The 25,391-nt window shown below is 41.7% G+C and overlaps 1 protein-coding gene across 5 annotated transcripts in view; it reads left to right on the top strand.

The window, feature by feature from the left end:
* LARGE1 (LARGE xylosyl- and glucuronyltransferase 1) overlaps positions 1-25,391 on the top strand; it is a 645,964-nt gene that overhangs the window by 340,504 nt on the left and 280,069 nt on the right. The gene's annotated exons all lie outside the window — the stretch shown is intronic.

Genomic DNA, 25,391 nt, shown 5'->3' with positions numbered 1-25,391 from the left:
ATTTCTGAGGGTGATCGAATTATTTTATAAAGTGATTGCCGTGGTAGTTGTTGCAAACTGTATACATTTATTAAATTGAATTGTCCATTTAAAAGAGGTGAATTGTGACAACGTAAAATGTTTTTCTCAAAGCTAAAAAAGAATGCATAAAAATACTGTTACAGAAGTAAAATCAAGCATCAATTATTTTAATAAATGTAAATACTTTAAACTCTTCCATTACTGGAAAGCAACTTTAATTCTTGGTTAAATAGCAATATGGTGTATGTTAATTTTAGACTAACTCAAATACAATAAAATATATTTAATTAGATAAAACTAATAATTTTAAATTGATACACTTAATACCCGTTAGAGGATGTAATAGCCAAGTTATTTTCCAAGTAGAAAACTTCCAGATACACAAAAAGCAAAAATTGATAGAAATATATGTTGGGAGAGCTTCGGCCACAGAAAAGTAAGATGAATCATCTTGTTAATGACAGAAATGATTTTTAAGCCATCATATCAATAGTTACCGAACTGCCTATCTTGTGGAATGAAAATGAGTTAAGTGTTTATCAAAAAAATTACACAAATGATAGATACTATGGCACAAGAAACCTCATTAAATTCCAAACCATAAAAATTACACAGGCCCTACTCTTGACCACAGTGCAGCAGAACTACATATCAGAAACAAACTTTTAAATGGGAAATTCAAACTACTTGGAAACTAGAGGAGGGTGAGGAATTTTCCTAAATGCTATTTAATCCAAAAGGAAATAAAAACTAAAATTATAGCCTGTTTTGGTATCAGCAGAAGAGGAACATTTCACAGTAAAGTTTATGGAATGTGCCCAAAGCTGTCACTGGAGATATTTTAATAGCCTCCACTTCTTTCATTATTCAAAAACAAAGATAATGCTAAATGAATCTTACATTTCATGTGGTAATTGAAATAGGAACAATGGTGTGTCCCTAAGGAAAGCAGAAGGGAAGTGGAGTTCACAGCAGAAGTCTGTGAAGTAAGAAAAATAATAAACAGAAAAACAAATATTTTTCTAATATTTGTTAAACTAAACAAATATTTTGATTAATTAAAATATTATTTTAATTAATTAATTTCCATATATAAGAAGATGGCAAACCTCTGGTAAATTTAATAAAACAATGGAGGAAATATTAATAAGCAAAACAATGAATAAGGTGGTACACAACAATATAAATTTGAAAAATGGTAATCAAAATCAACAATAGCCAACATTTACTTGTCACTTATCATGTATCAGACATAGTACTGAACATTTAGTGTTGATTATCTCATTGAAATCTCATGACAGACCCTTGAAATGAGTGCTGTGATAACCTTTTACAGAGGAGGAACCTGAGAGTAGAGGCAGCTAGACCAAGACTTCTAGCTGTGGAGTGGTGGAAACAAGAACTGAGCCCTTCAGCCTAGCCCTGGGCCCTAGCCTTTCCTCCTTACTTACTGCAGTTGAACTCTCTGTGAAATTCCATGCAGATTTATGAAAGCCTGAGGTGTAATGTTGTGTTTGCCAGAAAGAAGATTTGCATTTATTGCGGCCAGTCACCTGAGGCAATGGCAGTCCTAATCACTTTGAATTAAATTCTGCATTTGAGGTCTGTCAGATACCAGGTAGCTTGAGTCCAGACAACACACCACTCTGTGATCCATCTTGAGGGTGCTAATTCTCAGGGAAGGCCTCCTACCCCCACTTTAGTAGTCATCCAGATAAAAATCTGTGTGTTTTCTGTTCCTCCCTTCTGTGTGGGGGAGTTTGTTTCTAAATCACCTTTATGCTAAGAGTGTAGGATGTGGGGTCCTAACTTTATGCAAAGGTTCTCTCTCTGACTCCCCCTTAAGCCAGGCCATTGGTCTCATCTCCTAAGCAGAAGTTCAAGAGCCGTTCCCCTCAAAGCAATACTGAGTTTCAGAAATTACTTATATTCTAATTTTCCAACTTGGACTTGCTTTTAATTTTTGTAGTTTTGCTTTGATGCCAACTCAAGTTTTATGCACGCACTCACACACATACACAAACACACAAACACACACACACACATATATGTTACTTGTTAACTTTTCAAAATGTTTTTACTGTGAGGGTTTTGAGGTTATCTAGTTCACTATGTTACCTGAAGTAGGAATCTACCCTCCTCATCTTTCTTCTAGAGCTCAGTTATCATCTCAAGGAAAGTGTTCTGGTCCCGGCATTCTGTTCAAATTTGGGTTCCCTTTCTAAAGGTCATCTTTCCACCTGTTACTTCATTCTCTATGACATTGATCCTCGTGTACTTATTTGTTAAATACCTTTGATGCATGGGTATTGGTGGATGTTTGTCTCACTTGCCCACTGCAGTGTGGAGCCTACGTGAATGGACCCCTCTGCTCTTACTTCTGCTTCCCAATTCTTAGCATGTGCTTGCTCATAATTGACTCTAACCAGGTGTTTGAATGAAGAAGTCTTGGTAAGAATGTTGAGGCTGTTTCATTTAGCACAGAGGAATCCCAGTACCGTTATTTTATCTGTTGTGAACATAAAAAGAGAAGGCTGATAACTTCAGTTCTGGGTATCCATGGTCTCTTGCTCAAGGACGAATTTCCAACCTTTAGAGAATGAATAGATTTATGCAACAAAAGGCATTAATGTGATTGAGGATTTGGGAAATGATCTAATAAGATATTACCACATTAAAAAAATAAATTTTGTATTGATTAAAGGCTTGAATTTTAAAACAGATAACATTAAACAAAACTAGAACAAAAATATGAAAATGTTGGTCTAAGAGTGAGGAAGCTTTCTGTGTGCCCAAGGAAAATGGAAAAAAAAAAAAACATCTTGAAGGAAAACTCCAGTAGATTTGATTAATTACAATGGAAAAAATTAAGGGAAAAACTCTGAATAAACTGAAACAAAATTAAAGGACAAGTGATAAATTGGAAAAATTGTAGTTGAAACAGATATAGCATGTAATACATAAAGAGCTGTTACAGATAAATAGGAAATACAGACCCACAGAAAAATGGGTAAAGGATAAGAATGAGGGAACTCGTGAAAAAAATGCAAATGGTAAAAATATATAAATATATTCAAAGAAAGAGGAAGAGCTGTAAAAAAATCTTACAGACAAAGGATTTTATATCTGTATAGGAGTCTTTAAAATTTTATGTTACTTATTAATGGCAAGTATCCATGAGGTCCAACCCTCCTTAAATTGTCTATTGTAAGTTAACATCAGAATACCCTTTTTGTGATATTTTGGCAATATCAAGATTCTTAAAAATTATATACAGATTCTGTGATGCAGAAATTCTTTGCTCCAAGGAAATAAAGGTGGAATCAAAGGATTTTCATCACGGTATTGTTTCTTTGCAGCAGTAAACGTTAGACACAAACCTAAATCCCAACATTCGTGAAAGAGTAGACAAATTATGGTACATCGTTGCAATAAGATAGTTGAAGCTTTTCCAAACCATTTTTAAATAACATTTTATTGATTTAATAGCAACGTTGAATGTTGCTTGAATAAATGGAAAGGGAAATACTCATGATGTAATATTAAGCTTAAAATGAAAGACACAAAACTAGTTCCCTTCAAAGTTTAAAAATGTCTGTATAGTTATATAATTATTTACAAAGGCAGATCATATGACAGTGTTCAGTGTTACCTCTGGGTACCAGTATTCTAGTTTTCTTGTTTTCATTGCATTTTGCAAAATTTCTGTAGTAGCAGTTTTTAAAAATATATTTTTCTCTCGACTTTGCAAGGAACAGAGGGAGAGAAGGAAAGAGAAGGGCCGGGTGTGGTGGCTCACGCCTGTAATCCCAGCACTTCGGGAGGCCAAGGCGGGCGGATCACGAGGTCAAGAGATCGAGACCACCCTGGCTAACACGGTGAAACTCCGCCTCTACTAAAAATACAAAAAATTTAGCCGGGCGTGGTGGTGGGCACCTGTAGTCCCAGCTACTCGGGAGGCCGAGGCAGGAGAATGGCGTGAACCCAGGAGGCGGAGCTTGCAGTGAGCTGAGATTGCGCCATTGTACTCCAGCCTGGGTGACAGAGCAAGACTCCGTCTCAAAAAAAAAAAAAAAAAAAAAAGAGGAAAGAGAAGGTAATGACTTCAATATATAGATAATAAGAATAGAAACCTTGTTGTTCTCCCTGTTGGGGGCAGCATGGCACATTCACAGGTATAAGGGCACAGCATACCACGGGGTTCAGCTCACCTGCATTATGACTTGTGACTGTCATGGGTGTCACTGTTTCTGTAAGAAGGGCTTGCAAGGGATAATCCAGGTAGAAGAGCACCCACAAACTTATAGAGGCTTTGTGCGCATTCGAGCGCCCACCCTTTTTAACTTAGATCATTTTGGAGGTGTCTTTTGGGAACACGTGAAGAGTAACATCAGGTTTTCCAAGCCAGCTGGTTTCCCTGTGCTACTTAAAAAAAAATGAAAACTCAACTGGCAGTCCATCCATCTTAATCCTGAAGGAACTGGGACCTTCCCCACGTACTTACTAGGTGACTCAGAAAATCCTAACGTGATCCAACCCAAACTCCAAACAGACTAACTTAGAAGTCACAGATGAAGAAGACAGAGTGGGCCGGGTGCAGGGCCTCAGGCCTGTAATCCCAGCACTTTGGGAGGCCGAGGTGGGTGGATCATTTGAGGTCAGGAGTTAGAGACCAGCCTGGCCAACATGGTGAAACCCCATCTCTACTAAACACACAAAAACTATCTGGGCATGGTGAGCGTGAAGGAACCTAATGGAGAGAGGTCACGAAAGACTCACTTTACATCCTTTTGTGCATCTACAGTGTTTCCTCCCATTATTACCTATGTGGTCAGTTTCCTGGTCTTTTATGTTGTGACCTTATGTGTAACCTGAGTAAAGTGTCTTAAACAATGTGCTAGTTTTGTCTCAAATATCAAGAAGCCCATAGATTGGCAGTTCCAAGGGTAGTGGTTGTGATTGTGGGGATTTTCATGGGCTTGTCGTGGTCGAGGGGTGAGAATAAATCCAGAAGTCTGCTGTTTACAGGACTGGAGATAGGAAGAAGGAAGGCAGCCTTGTTCTCATATGCACTCTCTCTCTCATTACCAGAGAGGGAATCTTCTCCCCCAGATTTCCTAGGAGACTTCGCTTCAGGTACATTGGCCAAGTTGGTGTCTCAGGCCCGTGACCTGTCTTCAGGGAAGACTGAGAAAGTGATTATTCTTTGTGTCTTTGCCTGTGTGTTTTTATGTGTGTCTCAGTGTGTGTGTCTGTGTGTTCTCCACCTTCTCAGTAGGGAATCTGAAGTGTAGCTCTCTGGATAGGCAACCAAAAGAATCTCTCCCCTTTCCTTTGTAGGTTTGTTGTGAGAAGAAAATGCTTATCTTAGGAGCAGGAATGATTAATATATATAAGTGAGTTTCTCCTCTCACACTCCTTTTTCTGTGGTTTTTTGTTGTTATTGTTTTGTTGTTTGTTTGTTGTTTGCTTTTTCCTTGAGACGGAGTCTTGCTGTGTCGCCCAGCCTGGAGTGCAGTGGTGCGATCTCGGCTCACTGCAAGCTCCACCTCCCAGATTCAAGCAATTCTCGTGCCTCAGCCTCTGGAGTAGCTGGGATTACAGGCACACATCGTGACGCCTGGCTAATTTTTGTATTGTTAGTAGAGACAGGGTTTCACCATGTTGGCCAGGCTGGTCTCAAACTCCCGACCTCAAGTGGTCCGCCAGCCTCAGCCTCCCAAAGAGCTGGGATTACAGGCGTGAGCCAACACGCTCAGTCTACTTTCTCTTTTTCATCTGTGACTTTTAAGCCAGTTTGGAGTTTGGGTTGGATCACGTTAGGATTTTCCGAGACACCTAGTACGTACGTGGGGAAGGTCCCACTTCCTTCAAGATTCAGATGGATGGACTGCCAGCTGAGTTTTCATTTTTTTCCGTAGCGCAGGGAAACCAGCTGGTTTGGAAAACCTGATGCTAACTCTATTTAATAGGTAGCTGAATTCTCATCTGATTAGGAGGAAGCAACTCAGGTCTGTACCTTGATACAAATCAGTCAGTGGATAAGGATTTGCCGAATGCACACTGTTCCAGAATTCAGGTGAGGAAAAGCTCATGTCTTCTCCAAGAATTTAGTGAAAACTAATGAGTTACCAGCTGGATAGTCAGGAATGACTTCACAGGGGAAGGGGGACCCTGAGCCGAGCCTTGGGGGCCACTGTGATTTCCAGGACTGGAGCGGACGTATGGTGTTCCCCTTGCTAGATACATCATTATCAAGAACACAGAAGCTTTGAGGAGGTGGTGAGGAGGAGGCGTAAGAGCATTTTATCTTGCTCTTTGAGTTAATGACAGGCTTTCATTGCCCAAAGAAGAGAATACCTTTTCCCAAGCAAAACTCCTTTGCCTGCTTATTATCTGCTCAGCTTAGCTATAAAAGTTAATACTCTTATCATTAAACTTTTTCTATTAGAAAAGAAAGAAATGCATTTCTTTTCTCTGCCTAACACTTCCTTCCCTTTTTCGCTTATGAAGGGCATACCTTTTTGATAATTGAGGAAACTAGTAAACCAGATCTCTAAAACTAACATCCAGGACTGGTCAGGATGCCCATAGCGGGGAAAGTTGGGCCAATTTTTATCTCTGAGGTTTCAGTATCAGTAGAGTCAGTATGTCCACGTTTTGATTAAAAGAAAGCAAATAAATGGAATGCCTATGTATGTGTCTTGGAAAGTTCTAAAGGAGTTTCCCAGGTAAAAATAGTAAATATCTATCACAAAGTGTGTTCTTATGGGGGAGATATATGTGTACTCCAGTTCTTGGCTGAAGGGGTAAACAAGGCGAGGGAAGCACACTTCGTACTGGATAGGTGGGGACCCAACTGTCCTCATATTTGGAAAATTGAACTTTCATTTTACAGTGTGCAGAATCCATTTTAAAGTCAATGTCCCTGACCCATTCAGTGGGTTCAGGGGCAGAAGATAGAGCTGAATGAGATAGGCATTGTTAAATTTCCTTCCGAGGTTCTCATTTTCTTATTTATCGGGTAACTTGCAACAGGCTGCCTGCTATATACCTTGTGAGGCACTGATTGCTACTAAGTCCAAAACCCTGACCTTAAAGGTTTTCAAGTCCAGTGACCTGGTGACAGTATGGATCCTGAGGGTAGGAATCTTCTTGGTGGATGAATAGAAAATCAAGAGATAAAATTGATTTATTTTCTCCAGACTTAGTGTTTTGCCCTGTGATGATTCTCAAAAAGCAGGTGTTTTGGTGGAAAAGTACTTCCATGCACTGCCTTCATCCTGTGGAGGTGACTGCCTTGAGAGGCAGATTCATTTTTACAGCTGACTTGACAGGGAGGGTTTGACATGGTGGCTGTGACAGAAAGGTAGATCTGGGATGTGGGGGAGAGGGATCGTGTCTAGCTCCTAGAATTCTGGAACAAGCTGGTGGGTACATGGTGGTAGGAAGATGGAGAAAATTGAGGAAGGATTGAGCTTTAGCAGGAAGAACAGAAGTCCTATTTGTCATCTAGACAGGCTATAATATATGTGACCAGAGCTGTCCAAGGTAGACACGTGCTCATACGTAATATGCTTTGTTTCCCCTGAACAATGACATAGTACAGTATCAGCAGGGGGCACAAATGCCCATTCTTTCAGCATCCTGCAGTGAGGTATTCCTGGTTGAAAGCAGAGCCAAGTACAGCTTGGAGCTACTATCTAGCAGAAGGAATTCACTCTCCTCTTCTTGTTGTACAAGACAAGCATGAGGGTGCTCTTGACCTAGTGAAGTTACCATTTGGGGCTCAGATGCTGAGAGTCTGAACTTTGGTGGAAGTATTTAGGGGAATGCCAGGTAACATCAGCTGTCCAGCACCTGGAGCTTGGAGACCTTGGTTCACTGTGAAGTTGGGTTTAGGATGAGGCATACCTGCTGGGTGGACAAAGTGCCTAGGTAGGGTGGAAAGGCGTAGTAATCCCTCTTGTTAAGAGAATGGCAGCCAATGGCTAGTTTGTTGCCTCCAGCCAAGAGAGATGTCCCTGAGTCAGTCATTGGACAATCTAGCTTATCTAAACTTTATACTCTCTCATGTATAAGTCTCATTCAACTCTCTTATATGTAGGAGTTAAAGAGTTGTCACTTTTCTTTCTTTAAGTAAGGATTCTGAGGACTTCAAACTCATCTTTTTTCCTCTTTCAAGGTCTTTCTTACCTCCAGATAATGCAGTATTTTCCATTAGGTCAAAACTTGGACAAAATGTGTACTCTCATGTACCAGGACAAAGACTCTGCATCCACATCCATTTTGTTCTGCGTTTCAGCTGGTACTTTTGAGCAAAGTGCCTCGACCTTAGCACTCATGATGTTCTGGGTCAGATAGTTTTTTTGTTGTGGGGGCCGTCCTGTCTGAGGATATTGAGTGGCGTGCCTTGCCTCTGCCCCCCAGATCCAGTAGCACCCCAATGCCCAAGTCCTGACAACCAAAAGTGTCTCCAAGTATTGCCAAGTGTCCCTTGGGGGCAAAATTGCCCTTCATATTAGAAACTGACACAATTGGGGTGACTTCACGGTCTAGGCAGGTGCTGACTGTGAAGGTGATGGGATAGAAAATGGAAGCACTGGCCGGGCGCGGTGGCTCAAGCCTGTAATCCCAGCACTTTGGGAGGCCGAGACGGGCGGATCACGAGGTCAGGAGATCGAGACCATCCTGGCTAATACGGTGAAACCCCGTCTCTACTAAAAATACAAACAATTAGCCGGGCGAGGTGGCGGGCGCCTGTAGTCCCAGCTACTCGGGAGGCTGAGGCAGGAGAATGGCGTGAACCCGGGAGGCGGAGCTTGCAGTGAGCTGAGATCCGGCCACTGCACTCCAGCCTGGGTGACAGAGCAAGACTCCGTCTCAAAAAAAAAAAAAAAAGAAAGAAAATGGAAACACTTAAGTCAGAGGCCAGTTCAATGGATTTGTGTCGTTTTATTCCCAACCATATGAAGCATTATGATGTTGCCATCACCTGGTGACCCCATGATGATGTACATTCGTTACTCTCTTTCCTCATTTGGGACACTGATGGGTCAAATTCTTTTTTTTTTTTTTTTTTTTTTTTGAGACAGGGTCTTACGCTGTCACCCAGGCTGGACTGCAGTGGCATAATCTCGGCTCACTGCAACCTCTGCCTCCCGGGTTCAAGCAACTCTCCTGCCTCAGCCTCCTGAGTAGCTGGGACTACAGGCACATGCTACCACACCCGGCTAATTTTTGTATTTTTAGTAGAGATGGGGTTTCACCATGCTGGTCAGGCTGGTCTCGAACTCTTGACCTCATGATCTGCCTGCCTTGGCCTCCCACAGTGCTGGGATTACAGGTGTGAGCCACCGTGCCCAGCCAGATTCTCTCTGTCTTCTAACTGAAGCATGGAAAACAAGCCATGTAAACAAAATAACTTTATTTATTTCTAAACAAAGCTAACTTTGGATAGGAAACTTGGAAACATTTCAAGTTTTCATCCCTGGTTGTACCATTTCACCAAGCTGATTTTAGGAAAAGGTGCACAAAGGTATCAAAATGTGAATTTTCTTGCTGAGAACAATAGATGATACTTCACAGTCTCTTAATTCCATCTGTTTCCCATGATAAAGTTCCAGCATTAGGTGCTGGTGTTAGAAGGCCCTTGACATTTTAACAGTGATTTTCCTGAAGGTCAGAAGGAGCAAATTTTAACTCTCCCACTTACTAACTGTGCAATTTGAGACAATGATGTGTTTAAGTCTCAGTTTCCTACATGTAAAATAGAGATATGAATCCCTGACTTGCTTAATTCACAGACTTATTTCAAGCGTCCAATGAAATGATAGATGGAAACATTCATTGTAAATGAGAAAATGCTGCACACGCATCCTTATTATTACTATTACCATCATCATCGTTCCTATTACCATTTTTGAAAGATGGACGTCTTACAAACTGACCGGTTATGTATCCTTTTGTATAGTCAACTCCCTTGGCTAAAAACCCATCTAACTAGAATATTTTCATTGGATTTAACCACTCAGCCAGGCTGAATTCAAGAACCCCAGTGGGTTTTAAATCTGCTCACTACTGGCTAAATAACATGTTTGAAGAGAAAATAGCAAGCAATGATCAACATCTTATTCAGAGGCATAATAGCACTGCTGAAACTCCCCTTTCTCATCTCCTGTTATTATTAATGTGCTGCTATTACTTACTGTACATTGTGTTCCAGAGTGTGTGTGTTGCCTTTACACTGTATATACGTAAGTCCCACCCTCCAAAACCAGCCATTATAAAGAAGGAGAGAAAATCACAGCTGATGACATGTGGTAAAGGACTAGCATCTCGAGCTCACTGTGATCAGGCCTTTATTCCACCTGTCACATAATGAAATATTTCTTCCTTCTTGATGCAGAATGAACCAGCAGCTTGATTCTGTCAGATCCTCTGCTGGGTATTTTCCTGTACATCATCCCATTTTCACACTGACAGAGCAATAGGTGGCCTTGTGTCTGCTTTTTTTTTTTTCCCCCTTCTTTTTGTGACGGAGTTTCACTCTTGTTGCCTAGGCTGGAGTGCAATGGTGTGATCTCAACTCAATGCAACCTCCACCACCTGGGTTCAAGTGATTTTCCTGCCTCAGCCTCACGAGGTATGCACCACCATGCCCGGCTAATTTTGTATCTTTAGTTGAGATGTGGTTTCTCCATGTTGGTCAGGCTGGTCTCAAACTCCCAAACTCAGGTGATCTGTCCGCCTCGGCCTCCCAAAGTACTGGGATTACAGGCATGAGCTACTGTGCCCAGCTGCCTTGTGTCTGCTTTGCAGATGTAGAACCTGAAATTCAGAGAAGGGAATTGACCACACTCCAGCTTGTATTCAGGACAGTGCTTGTGCCATCATTCCATGTTGCTTCCAGATCAAGGACACTTAAATATTCCCAGGAGATTAAAAAATATGTATACTATGTAGGAACTCAGCAATGTCTGTGCAAACAGAAAATAAAGTTACAGAGCCGTGCTTTTAAGTTGGGTGTTGATCTTCCCCAGTTAGAATTAATTAATTGGCTCACTTCCCAATTGTTGTGTGTCTCAGGCTTGATTGCACATAAGAATCAGTTGGTACTGTTGGTAACACAAAACAACACGCCCAAAACAATGCTGGGGGCCACTCTGGATGACTCTTTAGCATGGCTTGTGATCCAAACCCAAACAAGCAGCAATGCCAGGCCCTACCACTAGATGTCATAGTTTAGTTTTTCTGGGGCAGGCCCAGTAGTGTGGGCCCATGTGATTCCAAAGTGTAGCCAGCCCTGGGTTGGGGCTGCAGCAGGTCTTTGTCAGTGTCCTGAAGGAGGATACCCAGGCTCCACTTGGCTCCTGCTCAGGACCCTGCGTAATGTGCAAATGCTAGCCGTTAGTTTTAGAAGGCCGAGACTTTCCCTGGCACACTGTGTTAGTCCATTTTCACAGTGCTGATAATACCTGAGACTGGGCAATTTACAAAAGAAAGAGATTTAACTGGACTTAAAATTCCCCATGACTGGGGAAGCCTTGCAATCATGGTGGAAGGCAAGGAGGAGCAAGTCCCATCTTACACAGATGGCAGCCGGCAAAGAGAGAGCTTGTGCAGGGGAGCTCCTCTTTCTAAAACCATCGGATCTCATGAGACTTATTCACTGTCACAAGAACAGCACGGGAAAAACTTGCCTCCATGATTCAATTACCTCTCACGAGGTCCCTCCCACAACACCTGGGATTTCAAGGTGAGATTTGGGTGGGGACACAGCCAAACCATATCACACACTCTTTGGATAGTAAAGTACAGAAGTTAAAAATCCATTATCATAATCTTCCTGGGTCTGGACGTATGTTTCCAAGCGTCCCTTCCTGCTTTGTGTTTTGGTATTAACAGTTGTCTCAGTTGAGTGTTACTGGCGACTTGCAGTCCTTGGAGAAACATTTGTACTGAGAAGGTATATGACTCTATTATAACTACATTGGAATGTTTGTTTATGCTAAAAGTATGAGCTCAATCTAGTAGTCACCTTCGTCTTTCCTGATTTTTACTTCCTGTTTCTGAGTACAATTAATTTTGCTATGTTCTGAGAATGTTGATAAGAATTTCAGATTTCACTGCGTAATCATCATGTGAGTATCATATTTGAATCAGTTTCCAAAAACAATTAAGGGTTTTGGAAAGAGGCAAATCTGATTTTTAATCCCATCTTCTATAATTCATTATAATTGGGTGATTTCCTTGATGTCTACATCACACATAGTAATAAAGGTTATTGTGTGAATTAAAAGATATTTGTAAATTGCTTTAGTATACTGTCTGTTACATAGTAAGCATTCAACAAATGTTATTGTTATTATACACATCATAGTATTCTCTCCCATTTAATGGTGATCTAAGAAAGAGGAACATTTTTCATTTACTCCTCTTTCCTTAGGATCTAGTACAGAATTTGGCACACACAATGAATGTTTAGATAAATGAGTCACTTTTGGAATTAGGTAATTTTTTTAAAGGGGATTTAGAGCATTAGGAATTCCTTTATCAGTAGCCAAATCCCCAAGTGGAAGTAAAAGCATAATGGAATTACCTTGTACCATGTACCGTCTTCTATAGTACCTTCTAAGGGTGACATTTTTCCCTTCTGCATTCTCATGTATGATAAATTCTAAATCTAGACAGGTTAGACAGCCATCCTCACAATCTGGTTGCCTTGACAACCATCATATTAAACAGTAAGGGCCTGTTGTTGGGGGGTGAATGTCAACATTACCACGGTCTAAATCTTCTGAAGCAGGGCTTCAAGGTCAAGGTTAAAAATATTCAAAATTGCAGTAAGACCTTTGGTTAATGTTCGTTAGATGTATTACAAGAGCTGAGTGAAGCCATCATCTTTTCCGGGTGACCAGTGAAGAGACTCCTTTTGGCTGTCAGCCGGAAGAAATTCGGACTGCCATTGACAAGGTTTTCCTTTTACTACACCAAGAGACTTTTGCCTTGTATGTGTGGTGAAAGAAAACAGTTTTTAAACCAACCAGAAATTAATAAAGGGACACCTCTGGGCCATCCTCCTCAATTCTTTTTGCCTGCTTGTAAGTTGCTGCCCGTGTGTTTAAATTCACCTGCAAGGTAGATCTCCACAGCTGGCAACAGAGATTGTCACAGGCAAGGATGTCACCTACAAAGTGCTAAAGAGCCCTCTAAAAATAAAAAGCAAAATGCCTCATTAATGCAGAGCAGCCTATGTGGCTGCCCTTTTTAGATGGCTCCATGGGAAGGCGGAGGTAAGAGTGGAAGAAGGAATGGTTGTGATAGCGAGAGAAATTGCTCCCCAAATATCCGGATGAACTTGACAACAGAGAAGTGTGTTTTCTGATTCAGCTGCCTTCTGATTAAATTCAGAAAGGCAGGAAAGAACTGTTGGATTCAGCAGAGGCTAAGATCAGGGAGCAGGTTTTTGAGATGTGTGTGTGTGTGTGTGTGCTGTTGCATACTTCTCTGTTTTGTGACTATTTTAGTGTTATATGATCCTGGAGGGTGATGTTTCTTAATCTCTTTTTAAACAATATCACTCCCCTCTCCTGTGTGCCTTTTTATACTTTTTATTTCCCTGATTAAACCTCTAACATGAGATTTTAATACCAAACCATTGGAATATCTGATTTTTTTTGTTTGATCCCCACAAGAACCAACTTTTGTATCTGTTAAGAATGCATGCAATAGAATAAATTTATGGTAACAGAAACAAAGTCTTTTTTTCCACTTGCATTTAATAGCAGAATGATTATCTGTCTTCTTAGCACTCTGAATGGGAATTAAATATAACTAAATACACCACACATATATAGTCACCTATATATATCTGTGGGTTCTGTATTCTTGGATTCAACCAACCAAGACTTGACAGTATTCAGGGGAAAAGAATAGATGGGTACACCTGAACTGAACATGTATAGATATTTATTTTCTTTTCAGTATTCTCTAAACAATACTGTATGACAGCCATTTACATAGCATTTACATTGCATTAGGTATTAATAAGCAATCTAGGATGACAAAGTATATGGGAAGATATACCTAGGCTATATGCAAATACTACACTATTTTATATCAGGGCATTTGTGCACCTGAGGATTTTGGTATCCTTGAGGGTGCTGGAACCAATCCCCCACAAATAGAGAGGGTATGTATACACACACACGTATGTATCCATATGCATACATATGACTTTAAGTTACAGTCAGGGTCCAGTTTAACCAGTGTATCTTCTCTGTAGGCCACACTCTTGTACCTAGGTCGCTGGTGATATACGTACATATGAGCATATTCACATACATATGAAGACTGCAGATAGACAGGTTATGGCATACACTGATAAAGCACCATGTCATCTAACTTAAAACTAGAACAATAGCACCAAAGCCACCTGGATATCTTCACCATCCCATGCCCCAGCCTCCCTCACTCCCACTTCCTATCAGGGTAAACCACGACCGTGACAGCTGTGATCATCCTTTTTGAAATTTATTTTGAAATAAAATAAATAAATATTATATATATTTTTTAAAAATGAAATAAATATTATAACTGTGCTGTTATTTCCTCAAAGCAATCATCTGGCACAGAACTTGACACTTAGAAGTCTCTGAAGTGTTTGTTGAATAAATGAATGAGTGAATGAGTGATGAATGAATGAAGCAGGTCCGTCCATCAGTATATCCCCATCAGAAGCAATGGTTCTCAGTAAGTGTTGTTTGCATAAATGCATTGTTTTGGTTTTTTGAAACTATTCATTGAGTGCCTATATGTCAGACACTGTGCTAAGTCTACATACATACATACATACTGTGCACTGTAATAAGAAGAATTGCAGCTTCTAAAAATATTAAGATCAGGCTACGCAGGAGCTAATGCAATTTTCTCCTCAGTGCATTGAAAAATCTGTTAGTTAAGAAGGCAGCTATATTTCAGGAAATTAAACCACTGTAACAGTCCAGTTCACAAATCAGAACTCCCAGTGCTTTGAAATGCTCCGTTTCGTAACATAAAGTACTGAGGGATGTTCCGGCAATCTGTAAATGCTCCAGTGACCAATCCTCTCAAGCTTCGCAAAGCTAAGTAGAGGATGCGTCTTGCTGGGCGATGAGAGAGGAAGGGATTTTGTGCCACTGGTAGGAGGAGGGACGTGTCTGTAGATCCACGATCACATTCCCCTTGGTTCACTTCACCTTTGTCGTCATTCTGGAATGACTTATGTTTGCAGAAGATCATTTCTTAGTAGACCTCTGAATAATGAGCATTTTTAGGTGCAAGCCAGCTAATCTTATTTTGGGCTAGGGTTGTATGTCTGAATAAATGTTCATTGATGCTTACAGGAGATTGCTGTCACCTGCAAAGACCAGTTTTAAAGCTCTCACAACATTTTCTTCTAAGTTGCTAATGTAAGAAGACATGAAATATGTAATTCAGTTCTCCTGTTGATGCTGGTTACTAAGAACTTTGCTGTAGCTGACCTAGAGCTGCTTGTATTGAAATAGGACTTCTAAATGTAAAGAGAAGTACAGCCAAGAAGCCTTCCTGGCCTCACTGTCATTAACTACCTATGAGGCATAGAGATAGCTAAAGAACTCCTGATCTTACATCAATACTTTCTTTTATTAATATGTGAGAAAGGTCTACTCTCCCTATAAATCCAACAAAGTATCAGTTTCAGATGGAGCAGTTAAGCTTGGGGCTATCTTATGACTTGTTTCTGAACAATAAGTTGGTTGTTGATCCAGTGCAAATGATTCAGCCAAGAAGACCTTGAGAAATAGCATTTTCTGTGTCTCCTAACTTGGTGTTTCTTAGAGTGTAATCTGTGGAGATTTGCTTTTGAGTCACCCGGGGTGCTGGTTTTAAAATATGGATTTCTAGGCCCTTCCACAGATCTAATGAATCATAACCTCTCAGTAGGATCCTGGGAATCTGCATTTTCACCAGGCTTCCTCCAAGGTTCTGATGCCTCTCAGCTGCCTTCTGTTAATCTTTCCTCCATAAATCATTAGAGTATATTCCAAAAATACAGATGAGATCACATCTCTTAGCTAATGAAACCCGTTTTGTTTTTCCCACCATCTCTGGGATATTATCCAGTGCTCTTTTGCATGGCATATGGTCCTGGTCTTCTCCAACATTTGATCCTGTCCTGCCTTTCCATATCCATCTCTATCATTTTCAGCTGTAAGTTTTTTCATTAAGTGTATCAGACTATAGTTATGTCACACACAAACACACACACACACAATTGTTTATTTATCTGTGCCTTCATTGTCCTATCATGCTTTTCTCCCAATATTTGAGAATCTCAATTTTCAACTCATTTTTCAAGACCAAATTTAAGGTTTATTTCCTCCGGACATCTCTATCTGATTGTTGTCCCTCCTTTCTTATCACTCCCCTTTAATCGTCCTTCTAGTGGACCACTACTGTACATATCTCAACCAACCAAGGGTTGAAAACACTTGAAAAAAAAAATCAGATGGTTGCATCTATATTGAACATGTGTAGACTTTCTTGTCATTCCCAAAACAATACAACAACTGTTTACGTAATTTTTACACTGTAGTAGGTGTTAGAAGTAATCTAGAGATGATTTAAAGTATACAGGAGGATGTGCGTAGGTTATATGCAATATGGCACCATTTTATATCAAGACTTGAGCATCTTTGGATTTTGATATCCAAGAGGGGTCCTGTAACCAGTACCCCACAGACTCCAAGGATGGCTGTACTTGGAAATATCACAGTGCAGTTTCATACCATTTTATAATTAGAGATGTGGTAGCCAATTTCCAAGATGGCACCCAGTAATTCCCACCTCCTAGCATTCATTCACTCCCATGTCTAGTCCCTTCCCACATTGCATAAACTTACCTGTATAACCAGTAAGACATTGCAGGAATGCTACCATGTTCCTTCTGAGGCCAAGTCTTCAAAATAGCCTTCCCTCCACCTTGCTGTCTTTGGGACTTCACTTTGGGGAAACCCAGCCAGCATGTTGTAAAGACTCTCAAGCAGCCTTCTGGACTGGTCCATGTGGCAAAAACCTGAGCCTTCTTATTGACAGCTGGCATCACCTGCCAGGCACATATGTGGGAGTCAGCATAGAATTAGATCTTACATCCCAGAGCGAGTGTTCAGATGACTGCAACCTCATGAGGTATCCTAAGAACCACCCCCAGCGAATACACTCCCAGATTCCTGACATACGGAAACCATTTGAGTTTATAACTGTTGCTATTTTAAACTGCTGCATTTTGAGGTAACTTGTTGTGCAGTCCTGGATACTGAATATCCGCTAAACCACAGACTCCTTGAGAACATCAGCCATGTTTCCTTCGTCATGGACCCTGGTCCCTCAGCCTCCTCAGTACCTGCCCCATATTAAGGTGTTCCATAAATGTCCCATTAAATGATCTCAACCGAGCTAAACTGGAGTTTCTCTGTGCTGCCCAGGATGAATACTCACAAATGCAGATGACTTTTTGTTTGTTTGTTTTGAGATGGAGTCTTACTTTGTTGCCCAGGCTGGAGTGCAGTGGCTTGGTCTCAGCTCACCGCAACCTCCACTTCCTGGATTCAAGTGATTCTCCTGCCTCAGCCTCCCGAGTAGCTGGGATTACAGGGGTCTGCCACCACATCCAGCTAATTTTTGTGTTTTTAGTAGAGATGGGGTTTCACCATGTTGGCCAGGCTGGTCTTGAACTCCTGACCTCAGGTGATCTGTCTGCCTCGGCCTCCCAAAGTGCTGGGATTACAGGTGTGCGACAGCAGATGCCTTTAATAGAGGTGAATATTGTCTTTTGCTCTTGTTATCATCAGTCATAATATTAACAGTTAACAATAGCCATTGCTTATATATAGCGCCAGAATTCTCACAATCCCATGGAATATGTGCTGTAAGTAGCCCCATTTTACAGATGAAAACTGAGGTACATAGAGATTTAACTGCTTGCCCAGAATGACCCAGACAGTGAATGATGGAGCCAGTATTCAAACCTAGACAGTCTCCAGAGTATGTGTTGTTAACCATTTTACTTATTTTATTTTATTTTATTTTATTTCTATGTATTTATTTATTTATTTATTTTGAAACAAAGTCTCACTCTGTCGCCCAGGCTGGAGTGCAGTGGTGCAATTTCAGCTCACTGCAGCCTCCATCTCCTGGGCTCAAGTGATTCTCCTGCCTCAGCCTCCCAAGTAGCTGGGATTACAGGCATGCACCACCATGCCCAGCTAATTTTTGCATTTTTAGTAGAGATGGGGTTGCACCATGTTGGCCAGGCTTGTCTTGAACTCCTGACCTCAAGTGATCCACCCACCTTGGCCTCCCAAAGTGCTGGGATTAATGGCATGTGTCATGAACCATTTTAAACACTCATATTGAGCCCTTATGTGGCAAGCATTGTGCTAGGCACTATGATTCTACTACCTCATTTAATGCTTTTTCAAACCTCATGCAATGTGTATTTTCTCTGTTTTATGGGTGGGGAGATTGAGACTTAGGTGAGTTTGCCAGGCTGGTTATGGTAGAGTCAGGATTCAGAATTGGGCCAGACAGACTCCAAAGCTCGTGCTCATTTCACGATCTTCTTCCAAGGCATCCGCCAGTGTCTCTGTCCCAGCATCTTAAGCCCCACCCCACTTCTATTTCTTAACAATTATACTCTGAACATATAGGTTGGTTGCCAAGACAACCACTCAGAAACAACATGAAAGGCAAATGACTTTTCAAACATTCTGCAGCTGAGATGACTTCTTTTTTTAATTTTTTAAAATATGTCAAGGTGATTTGCAATCCACAGCAAAATGTTAATATAGGTAAGCAATCTGTTTTGAGCAAAAAATATTTCCAGTATGGTAGAGGGGAGCTTACAGATTACAAATATAGTAACACGTTAGGAAGGAAGCAGGATACGCTACTATTACCCTTTTTACAGGTGAGAAAATTTAGGCCTGGAGAGATTTGGAAGCCAGGAATGCCCAGCTCTAAAGACATTGTACCTAATTATCTGAAAAGCTGCTTGGAGAATGAAAATTTGTCTGGATGGAGGCAGAGGCTCAGTCCTGACCCTACAGTAAATCAGAAGAGTGAAGAGCACATCTGAATAGGCCAGGGCCAGTGAGAAAGGAGGGGAAGAGAGAAACACATCATTTCAGAGTAGAGTATCTAGGACTGGAGGACTGAAAGTTGAGGTAAGGGAAAGGACGCCCAAACTTTGGGTACTAAATAATATATAACCCTTAAGCTTGTTAGGAGGGGTTTAAATAGGCCAGCCCATATAAAGGTCTTGCCACAATGCCTGACACCCAGTATGTGCTAGGCGTATTTTCTATTATTATCTTGACTAGGGTATCTCAATGACTCCTGGAAATCCACATCTCGAAGAAGGAATGAGCATCATTTCTTGACAAAACCAGCCTCTTTTCCTGTCTTTCCCTTATTCATCAAAGGTCAGAAATGTGTCATCACCATTGAGACATGGCTTTCCTCCATCCCCTGTGTTTTGAGCAGTCACCTTTAGAGGTGAGGTGTGTCCACTGTCTAGTCCTCTGCCTCCATGCTCATACTGCTAATCTGGTCAACTTTTCTGTGGACCACCTGGCATCAGATACACCCTAGAACCACCTGCACCGCCTCATAGATGCTCCCCTTTGGGTCTACCTGGTAATTGGCAGCTTCTTCAGGAAGGCAAATTTCCCTTTGAAAGCATCCCCCACCCCCCAGTTTGCATAAAACCCTTAAAACCTGGGGTTGCCTGTGCTCCCTTTACGTAAGTGAATTAGGTGATAATCTTGGGCATGACTGCATTTTTGCTGATTGGAGTTGAGACCATGCTGCTTAGAATTATTAACAGCCATTGCAAGGATAATGATCTGCCCCTTAGAATAAACTAACTCTCATTTTTATTATCTTTTTAATTACATGAACCCTTTGGCGTGTTGATAATGATGATGAACAACATGGTGGGTTATTACTCTGCCAGGTGTTGTCTTCTGTATGGAATGCTCTTGGGGAAATCTGCATGGTGCTCTCCAGGTTTCCTCAACCTGCCTTTGAGGGTGCTCTTCTCTCTGTTGAGCCCATGATGTGAGAAGTTCCTGGTTGGACTGAAGTGTGTTGCGGTGTGGAACTGAGATTAATACCGTTGTGGATTGCATGAAGAGACTGCCCCAAAAGGTTGCATGGCTAATCACTCCCACGCACTTTTCCTCCTCCTCAAACCCAAAGTGTGCTGTCCAGGTTTGGAGATCTACCAGAGGGAGGGACTTTACATTTTCCAGATTTCAGCTTGTGATTTTTTCTTTCTTTTTTTTTTTTTTTTTTTTTTTTGAGATGGAGTCTCGCTCTGTAGCCAGGCTGGGGTGCATTGGTGCTATCTTGGCTCACTGCAAGCTCCGCCTCCTGAGTTCAAGCAGTTCTCCTGCCTCAGCCTCCTGAGTAACTGGGACTTCAGGAGCCCGCCACCATGCCCCAGTAATTTCTGTATTTTTAGTAGAAACGGGGTTTCACCATGTTGGCCAGGATGGTCTCGATATCCTGACCTCATGATCCGCCTGCCTCATTTTTTACAGAAGCATGGGACAAGGTGATAAGTAGCTTATTTCCCGTGACAAAACCATGTGCATTCCTGACTTCCCCTTTACTTTCAAAGGTACCAGAATTTGCTGCTTTTATCATGCCCCAAATTCTGAGTCATCTGAACTTGGGTATTGCTGATAGGCATTCACTGAGAGAGGAGAAATGGGCTTGGTGGAGACCTGTTGCTTGCCCAGCATGAGGCTGGATGCTACACCTTCTCCTGTGAATACCATAACATTGTAGGCCCCCATTTTCCAGATGAGAAAACTAAGACTCAAGGAGGTTAAGTGAGTTACCTGAGGTCACACAGTTCATTAAAAGTAGAACCAGTTCTATAGCCCAGGCTTCGGGCTGAACAAACTGCCTCTTCCATTGCACCATACTGACCCTGGATTTTAGCAATCGTAAACATTTCTGCTCCTAGGTGAGGAAAATGTAAGAGGAAAATGAACTCAGGCCTGGCTGACTCCATAGTCATGCACATTCATCAAGCAGTTTTTGAGTAATTACTATGTTGTTACCACAGTAAAAAAGACATTGTCCCTGCCTCAAGGAGTTTCAGTCAAGTGCAGGAGAGGGGCATGGAAAATTGAACCCAGGAGGATAACATGCTGTGCTAGAGGAAGGGAAACAGCTTGCTTCTTGCTTTGGGAGCCCCTAATCCAGCCTGGGGCTGTGGGGGTGGTGGTGGCTGGAAGGCAGTGATTTCTAAGTTGAGACTTGGAGGAGGAGAGTACGGACAGAGGTGGGGGAAGAGTGTGCTAGATATCATGCTGTTTCTAAGAGGCTGAGCTATTCGTAATAAATGTACCTGCTTCTTACCACACATTCTTTCCCCTCCACAAAATTTCTTAATTTTCCACCTTTTCCTGGGGCTGGCTTTCTGAATAAAACTCATCCCATTGCCTCCTTTATGACTAATTGGACACTCAGACTTAATTGATTATGTGTTAAGTTGGGGACTTGGAGCGACATTCAGGACTGGGCTCGTGTTGAGATTAATTTATTCCTGTAGTCTTCCTGTTTTGCAGTGTAACTGAGTGCCTCACATGTGTGTTAAAAATAAAACGGAGAGTCAGGGTAATCTAATTAGACAGCTTAACCCATCACTCTGGTGTTCAGTCTTCACCCAGCTCTCCTGCTTTGATGGTAACCAAAATAGATGAGTAAGTTAATCAAAGGTCTGATTAAATAGCATGGCTCTGCAGCATAGACTGATGATTGCCAAGCCTCAGTTCAGGCAGATTGTTAGAGGAGAGAGGAGGCTGAGCTGAGCCCCAAAGGCCAGGGCTTTCATGAGGAAGATGTTTATAAAGCACATGGGAGGGAATTCCTCACTGAGTCCTCGGATCTTACTGTGATGGCTAGTCAGGAATCTCACTCCAAAGGAAGGATGATGTAGTTTGGGGAAAGAACACAAACCTTCTCCTGGCAAATTGTGACTCTTAGAGCTTTGCATCTTGCTTGCTGTGGGATTGTAGACAAATCGCCTGCCTTCCTATGCCTGCCTGCCATCCATCATCCATCCATCCATTCATCCATCATGCATCCATCCATCCATTCATCCATCATCCATTCATCCATCCATCCATCCATCCATCCGTCCATCTGTTCCAGAAATGTGTTTTGGATGGATTCATCCATCCATCCATCCATTCATTCATCCATCATCCATCCATCCATCCATCCATCCATTCATCCATCATCCATCCATTCATCCATTCATCCATTCATCCATCATCCATCCATCCATCCATCATCCATTCATCCATCCTTCCATCCATCCATCCATCCATCCATCTATCCATCTGTTCCAGAAATGTGTTTTGGATGGATTCATCCATTCATCCGTCCATCCATCCATTCATTCATCCATCATCCATCCATTCATCCATCATCCATTCATCCATCCATTCATCCATCATCCATCCATCATCCATTCATCCATCCATCCATCTATCTGTTCCAGAAATATGTTTTGTACCTATTATGTACAAGACATTGTGCTTTTTTTTTTTTTTTTTTTTTTTTTTTTTGAGACAGTTTCGCTTTTATTGCCTAGGCTGGAGTACAATTGTGTGATCTCTGCTTAGTGCAACCTCTGCCTCCCAGGTTCCAGCGATTCTCCTGCCTGAGCCTCCCGAGTAGCTGGGATTACAGGCGTGTGCCACCACACCTGGCTAATTTTGTATTTTTAGTAGAGATGGCATTTCTCCATGTTGTTCAGGCTGGTCTCAAGCTCCTGACCTCAGGTGATCTACCCGCCTCAGCCTCCTAAAATTCTGGGATTACAGGTGTGAGCCACTGCACCCGGCCAAGGCATTGTGCTTTGATTTTGTTGTTGTTCATTTAATTTGTCCTTTTGTTAACTGTATGACTCTGTTGGTTGTGTGAGTTTTTTCCTTCTAGGTACTCTCTTGCCCTAACCCTCACTTTATGCTCCATGAGGCTGATGCATAAAGCATCTCTAATCTCGCTTTCGCTCTGGTTTCCATTAGGGTTGACCAGAGGGCTCCCCTCCCGGGAAACTGGTGGGCAGGAGGAGGGTAACATTGAGATGTTTTTTCCTGTTCTAGCTTATGGATTGCCACAGGCAGGCTGTGTCCCTCTGCTGAAGGTCACTGCCTCAGCCAGGTGGCCTTACTTATACGGCAGTTCTCTCTGGATTCCAGCATCTGTTGGCCTAGATGCTTTTGGCCTTGGGGTAGTAATGGCCCCAAGTACTCTTCCTGTCCTCTAGTAACTGCACAGTTCTTGTTAAACTGCCCCTAATTCTGCATATACTTAGATTAAATAGTCCTTTTATTAAATCTTCCTTAGATTCCCCAGGAGAGTGTGCTGTTTCCACCCACACCCTGCCTGATAAGATGAAGTAAGTGTAGCAACATGGATGGAGCTGGAGGCCATTATCCTAAGTGAGCTAACTCAGAAGCAGAAAATCAAATATCACACGTTCTCACTTATAGGTGGAAGCTAAACAATAGGCATACATGGATACAAAGTTGGAAATAATAGACACTGGGGTCTCCAAAAGAAGAGAGGGTGAGAGCTGGGTAAGGGGTGAAAAATTGCCTGCTGGATACAGTGTTCAACATTCAGGTGACAGGTGTACTGGAATTCCAGTCTCCACTATTACACAGTGTACTCATGTAACAAATATGCGTGTGTACCCCCAGAATCTAAACTTAAAATTGTTTTTAAAAAGGAGGGATGACCTTTATAAATAGCAGAAACTCAGACAAGCTGAGCAAACCTGTCCAAGGTGACGTGGCGATTAAGTGATGATACTGGAATCTAAATCCAGGCATGTCTGATTCTGCCACCTCGGTTTTTTGCTCTCCTGCATACATCCTGGAGACACTTACCTTCATCAGGAAGTACTGAAAGAGGCATTGATATCTAAATACTTGGAATAAGATAGAGGGATCAGGAAGAAGGGTGGGTACCAGACCCTTGAGTCCTTTAATATCTTTTAATTTTTATACCACCGTGTGAAGTAGGCATCATTTCCATTTTACCAATTTTTAAAAATGAGCAACTACTCTTAAAAGAAGAACTAAGTAAACACATTGTTTTCAAACATGTCATAGTCTGGTGATGGTGGGAAAACAGGCACGCAGGAGGCCGATTTAGGGAAGCTATGAGACAGGCTCTCCATGCTGACTCATGAGACCCATTCCATCTCTGAAACACACTCCATTTTACAGGTAAAGAAACCAAGGCTTAGAGAGATCAAATGCTCTGTGGGGCTAGAGCCCAGATTTGAACTCCTGTCCTTTTTCCCCTCCTCCATGATGCCTGGGTGTAAGGTGACAGGGTCTCATACACAGAGTTAGGGATGCTTTTTCTTGAAACTGATGAGAAGTAAAGCCAGTGGACTTCCTGGGTCGAGTGGGGACTTGGAGAACTTTTGTGTCTAGCTAAAGGATTGTAAGTGCACCAATCAGCACTCTGTAAAAACGCACCAATCAGCGCTTTGTGTCTAGCTAAAGGATTGTAAATGCACCAATGAGCACTCTGTAAAAGCGCACCAATCAATGCTCTGTGTCTAGCTAAAGGATTGTAAACACACCAGTCAGCACTCTGTAAAATGGACCAATCAGCAGGATGTGGGCGGGAACAAATAAGGGAATAAAAGCTGGCCATCCCAGCCGGCAGCAGCATCCTGCTGGGGTTCCCTTCCAAGCTGTAGAAGCTTTGTTCTTTCGTTCTTCACAATAAATCTTGCTGCTGCTCACTCTTTGGGTCTGCACCCCCTTTAAGAGCTGTGCCACTCACCACAAAGGTCTACAGCTTCATTCTTAAAGTCAGTGAGACCAAGAACCCACCAGAAGGAACCAACTCCGGACACAATTGGATGTCTTGCTGCTATTTTTTCTTTCTCTGCATAAAATTTGGGTGAATGTGTTTCATTTGGTTTGATTACACATAGTTGCTTTTAAGTAAAAGCAGTTTTAAAGCTTGTTTTTTTCCCCTTTAACATCATATGCAGGTTTTTAGAAACTACATCTTAATCCACTTTGTTTTAAACAATTACATAGGATGCTATCAGAAAGAAAAGAGTATCATGTTTGAATTAATTGTTCCATTTTGGGGCATTTTGATGGCTGTCCTTTGGTAACGTGGTGATGAACATCTTTGGTGTCTAAAACACAATTTTTAAATCTGAATTTTTTAACGAACATCTCCTCAACACAGTCAAAGGTAAGGTCAAAGGAGATGAATATTTTTTGGAA

The sequence above is a fragment of the Trachypithecus francoisi genome, unplaced genomic scaffold, assembly GCF_009764315.1.
Source record: "Trachypithecus francoisi isolate TF-2019V2 unplaced genomic scaffold, Tfra_2.0 Lachesis_group14, whole genome shotgun sequence".
Taxonomy (NCBI): Eukaryota; Metazoa; Chordata; class Mammalia; order Primates; family Cercopithecidae; genus Trachypithecus; species Trachypithecus francoisi.
This window is presented reverse-complemented; position numbering and strand designations above follow the sequence as displayed.